This window comes from Galeopterus variegatus, unplaced genomic scaffold (genome assembly GCF_000696425.1).
Source record: "Galeopterus variegatus unplaced genomic scaffold, G_variegatus-3.0.2 Scaffold189, whole genome shotgun sequence".
In the NCBI taxonomy this organism is placed as follows: Eukaryota; Metazoa; Chordata; class Mammalia; order Dermoptera; family Cynocephalidae; genus Galeopterus; species Galeopterus variegatus.
Window position 1 is genome coordinate 271,485 of NW_007726300.1, and position 6,000 is coordinate 277,484.

General features: G+C 36.2%; 1 protein-coding gene across 2 annotated transcripts in view; it reads right to left on the reverse strand.

Moving 5' to 3' along the window:
- The window catches only part of SATB2 (SATB homeobox 2), a 183,514-nt gene that overhangs the window by 56,589 nt on the left and 120,925 nt on the right, over nt 1–6,000 (reverse strand). The window lies entirely within an intron of this gene.

Consider the following 6,000-nt stretch of genomic DNA (forward strand, 5'->3'; position numbering starts at 1 on the left):
TTTCCCCCTTTATTTGTCTGGTGTAACCAGCTGGCTGTGATGTCAAGGACCTCAAGCCAATTCCTTAGGGTTCTCCAGCAAGAAGATTTTGTAGAAACACGCTTGCCTTCCAGAGGCTATGCCTTGTTTTAGGACCGTTCTGTTCTGACACTTTGTCATCACTGTAATAATCATCGGTGTACAGAGATGCCAGCTAGCAAGGTAGGCACTTGGGAAGAATTGTGAAACTGCAATTACCACCAGGTGCCTCCTACAAGTATTTCAGGAACTGTTAGAACTCTCTCTGCTTGAAACTGGGAACACTTGGCAGTCCTGCTCAGCTTTACAAATCTGCCAAGTTTGGTAAATTTAGTTCCGACATTTAAACAGCATGGGAGATTTACATCAATTTAAAAAAAAAAAAAAGTTTGGCTGAATTTCTCTGTGACCGGCCACTGTTTTCAATATGATGTTTCTTATGGCAAAAAAAAAAAAAAAAAAAAAAAACCAAAGCAAATGGATAGAACTTGTGTTAACCCTCTGATAATTTCCCAAGCCACACAACAGTTATCCTTGCATATGTACCAGAGGGCACCCAAACCTTTTTGTGAGATGCCCTGATGGGAGAAGCTTTAACCTCACCATTTAAATCAATGGAAATGTAGTCACATCCAGTGAGGGGCCACACACAGTGTGTACAGAATGCCATGATAGGCTCAGATACCTTCTGAATGTGTGAATCATCCAAATAAAAAGTTTTAAATAGGAAATTAGTGTTTTCATCTTCTCTGATGACAAAGAATTCACAAAGAAAAAGAAATGTTGCCAAGTCTAGAGAAAAGTAGTATGGACTCAAGAAAAGGGCTGGAGATCTGAGTTGGAACATTGTAATATTTTGGAAAGATGCAGATCCGTTTCCATTCTGCACAGTTGTTGGATTACCACACAGAGGCATTAAGGTACATTCCCAGCTAATATCCCTTCTCTGGGCAGTTTAAGATTAGGGTTTAGGCTTATCCCCCAGGAAGAGCTGAGATGTTAATCCTGAATCTCAGAACAGATGGGGCAACCCCAAATCATGAAAAGTCACTTCCATGAACTGTGGTAAGGTGGTGGAGATACCAAGATGTTTCCACTAAGTTGAAAATTAATGAAAATGAAACATTATCAGGTTTCTAATATGTGGCTTAAATATGAAAAGGCATTGGATACAAGAGGAATATACCATCTCTGGCTGGGTAGAAATCTGCAGGGTAAGGTAGGCAATGTTGTAAAATAATGCAAGGCACTGTAATATAGGGAAGCAAATGTCACTTATCAGAATGTGCATCATACAGTTATCAGTACTCCAAGGAATCACCACGTAAATCATCACATAAAACAGTTTTACTATAAGGAATCTACAAGCACTATGTCATTTGATAGTTTTACAACTTGGGTGTCATGTTACTTTGACTAGAGAAATCCTAACTAATACTTGGTAGAAATGCATATATAAACACCACTAAAGAGCAGCATGTGGGGTGTGTGTGTGTGTTTGTGTGCCTGTGTGCATGTGTGCATGTAAGCACACCTGCATGTGTGTGTGTACACGTGCATGTATGCCCACGGAGAGGGCAAGGTAGGATGTGTATGTAAAAATAAAATCACTACCACTTTCCAATACCAGTAAGACACTAAGATTAATGTTTTCTGAGCTTTCTTTAATGATAAGCCCTGCACATAAAGGATGAATTGGTCTTCCTCCCCTCCCTTCTCCATTCTTCTACTACTTCTATCTCATAATTAACTTTAGTATTTGGATAAATCTCAAAATACTAAAATTTGAAGTAGTTTTAGGGTCAACATAGATATATTCTTGATGATAGTTATTAGGACTATACTCAAGATATCTCAAAGGTATCTTAAAGTTTGTAAACTTATTTTTCCACCGTGAACTTATTTTCATGGGTTGTGAAGTACATTACACCAAAGATCTTACATACAAAATAGTGACATAAAAATTATTATTCTAATGGACCATGGCTCAAAATTATGTTTCTTCATTTGTAATCAATAAAAAAATCATTCAAAAGCACACAGTGTTTTTATTTGTTTCTTGTTTGGTTCACTTTTTTTCTCCCCCCACTTTGAAACTGTATAGCTCCTTCCCCTACATATTTTACATATTGGACAACCTTATCAAGGAAATTAATCCATCTCTAAGGAAAATGAAGACAAAGCATCCTTGAAAGGACTGCTCAGTAGCATCATTTGTGAAGTGAAAGAGATACAATACTGGTATTTTAAGGGGCTGGTGAAATATACTGTTGCCTCTGTTTCATTTGCCAAATTGAAGATAAAGTCTCAAACCAACACCTCCTTATATTATCCCCAGAGGATTAGAACACTGTTCCAAATTACTTACTAAACCTTCATCTATGTAGCTGTGATCCCAAGGTGGATTCTTTTTATCTGAGACATTTTTGATAATAAGTGGCTAGCTAGTGGGCACAGGAAGAGATTGAATTATTTTGTTGAGTTTTTTCCATTTTTGTTGTTTATATGCTTTTAACTATTTAAACTGGGATTTTAAAAAATGTAGTACAAATTCAACAGGATCATAAATGTACGATGAGTTTATTTCGTTACGTGAAAATCATCAGAGGGGGAAAAAACCAGAAGGAAATCTATAGCATAACTTATATATACCACACATCACCCCATCTAATTATCAAGATAAGAAAATGTTTAAAACATTGAAACTGTCTTGAATAGAACATAAGTTAATAATTTATTTCACATAAATATTTCTAAAGCCCTTGCCACTACGTCATCTGGCATTTTAATTATCAACCAGCCAGGCAGGAGGTATCAATTGGACATTCCCATTATGCAGCCTGAGATACAGAAAATGTGGCGTGGCACCTGAGCACCAAAAAAAAAAAAGATGTATGTTTATGAATAGAAAGGTCATGAATATTGAGAATGTGTAAATGGAGGGATTAATAAATTAACCAAGATATTGCTTATTAAACTTTCATATCAGTAATCATATTAAAACATATTGCAAGTATTAAATAAAGTGATCATTAAGTATTTTCCTCATCATAGGCAACAGAGCCTTCTCCAGGGAGACATTATAATAATTCCCTCCATGGTGTTAGCCAAGGTTATGTGAGACCAGGAAACATGTTGACTGAAAAGGAGTAGAACAAACATCTGCACAAGGTAGAGAGATACCTTCATTTTTTGGTTACAAGCCACTGGAAAAAGATGGGAGTCAGGCCCAACACCTCTAATTGCCTTTTCCCTAGCCCATTAATAGAAGTTTTTGCAAGCTGCATATAATTTCCAGCACCAGCAAAGAATATCTGCTTGTCAGAAAATTGATTAAACGCAAAATAATTCGAAGTGCAAAATGAGAGATAATATAATGCCATCTAGCTTGTTTACTAATATAGGGAATCTCCAAACACAACAAAGAATTTGGGCTAATTTTTTAAATGAAAAATTGAAGTCCTTATTTTTTCTAGTATTTTAAAATATTTCTTTCTAACAAATTAAATGACCTTACAGTTTCTGAATCTGTACTTCCTGTCAATGAACTTTTGATTTCCATACTTCTCCAACAATTTATATAGTTTGCTCCAAATTGTTAGTATGTGTGATATATGTTGGTATTCACAAAACATTATCATGACCGGCTCTATAAAATTTACTTCCCTGTTTTTGCACTAGTCCTTGACACCTTGTCTGGGATGGGTGAGAAACTACCTTTAATGGGCCTTTATTCCTGAAAGAGAGCAATAAGAGAACACATACCTGGGCCAGGTTTTAGGAATGCTGAGTCCGAGCCCCTTAGAGACACCCTCCAGGCCAATCCATGGGTGAAAGCAATAGTTAACATCATTACTGACTACATTTTAATAGATATCCATTTTTCTTGCCTCTTAGACCTTTGGTGACTCTCTAGGATTAGGCTATATCTCTCACAGATTACCTAGGAAGCCCCTAAATCCAATATCACTCATTGATGATCTAGGAACTCCTAAATTCGATATACCTAGTCTCAAAGAATGACAAGTCGGTCCATTAATTCATTTCTTATTTACAGTTTGATACAAAGCTCAGAGAGGGATGAAAATATTAATGAGACAACTTCTTCTCCCAAGGAGTTTACTATCCAGTGGGGGAAAGAAGGTTTTATAGTAGCTCAATGTAAAAGATGCCAAATGTCATAAATGTGCAATAGAACTAGTGCCATCTTGGTTCAAGGGAGGGAGAAGTACTGTCAAATGCAGGATTCAGGGAAATTTTTATCGAAGAGGTAAGACTTAATTTAGCTGGGAGTTTAAATATAGACAGTATGTGTATGCAGAGACAATGGTGAGACTCAACAAAGGGGAAGAGGAGACACTGGGCAGTATTAGAACATTTGAAGAAAAAGAAAGAACAAGCCTACTCCAAAATACAAGAGAAGTCTTTGTTTCCTTGAAAGCTAAAAAAAAAAAAGAAAAAGAAAGAAAGAAAGAAAAAGAAAGTACAAAAACTGATAAAGTGGTAGAAGACATTTTGAAGTGAAAATAATATAGTCCACATTAATATAATTCTGAACTACTGGAGTATATACAAGCTAACCAGCAAACATTACCCCCTAAAATGAAGTGATATTAGATAATCTGTTCAGCCTTTTTGTCACCTGCAACAAATTAGGCTTTCAATATGCAAAACATCTTCCTTCCAGAAAAACAAATGATCATGATTCCATTTAATTGTAATTTAATGAGGCATAATTTATTTTTTAAAGTGATATACACCAGGTGTGTACTGAGGAAACTAGCCCAGCCAAACCCCAGTGCTTCTTTTTGAAAAAGCCTCAAACTAGCTGGAGACTGTTTTCATTTTTGTAAATTATGTTTCTGTTTGTGGCAGTTGAAGTGGGAGGTAGAAAGGGTAACTTGCAATGTTCACCTTATTTATTATAACATATATCTCTGAAGTAACTCAATCCAAAAAATACTCATTTATCATTTAAAGCAAATAGTATGAGGGCTGAATTCCAATCTGCACAAAGGTAGATATTCAAAGGTCATGTAAACCACAAAGACAGCTTATATGTACTTCTGATTGCTACGATAAAAGTAAAATTGTACACTTAGCACTTCTTTAGAAATATTTAGACTAGATATTTTAGACAAAATAAGCATTATCCTCCCCTAACATATTTTAATTATTAATTCTGAAATGTGTGAACAAATTATATAAGGTATTTAATGACAGTCTTCTTCAGAAATCAAGTTACATCTTTTAAAATATGTGCGATTCAAAACATTTATTACATAGTAGTGAGTCTGAAAATGTGTTTTAGCCCATAATTTCATATTTCTTTAAACAAATGATGTCATAAACCATCAGCAAGCTTAAAAACTCAAATTTTGTAGGTTAAAATTATAGAAGGTCAGAGGTGGAAGGGGCCTTGGCACTCATGGGCTAATCCTCCATTCTGCCCTGAGCATAACCTGCCTGTCACACACTGCCTTTGAAATGTCAAAAAAAAAAGGGGGGGGGAGGTGCTCCCTCACTCCAAAGGTACTCCTCTTTTCTCACATTTCACTATCCCTTTTGCATGCTTATTTGTTAGCCTTAATATTCACACAATTCTGGAATGTCTGTGTCCAGCTGACAGGACAGCAAAAACTGGTATCCTCTTAAGAAAGCTAGCCTAATCACACAAAATGAACTCTTAAATTTCAGTGGTCAATTCAGAATTAGTTGAAGTAGTGAAATCAGTGGCATGGCTGCAGAAAGTACTGGCATCCTACCATCTGAAAGCTGACCTCACAGAATGTTTCTCTCCTAATCTCCAGTCTTATTTCCTTCTAGTCACTCCCAAGAGGCATTTCCCCCTCTGTTCACAAATATAAACAAGTTTCCCTGGGTCTCATATTCATAAGCTACAACTCCACTACCAATCTGACTGCTGAAATTCATTTGTGTAATGCGAAAAATACTCACACCCCGCCCCCCCCCCCCCCCCCC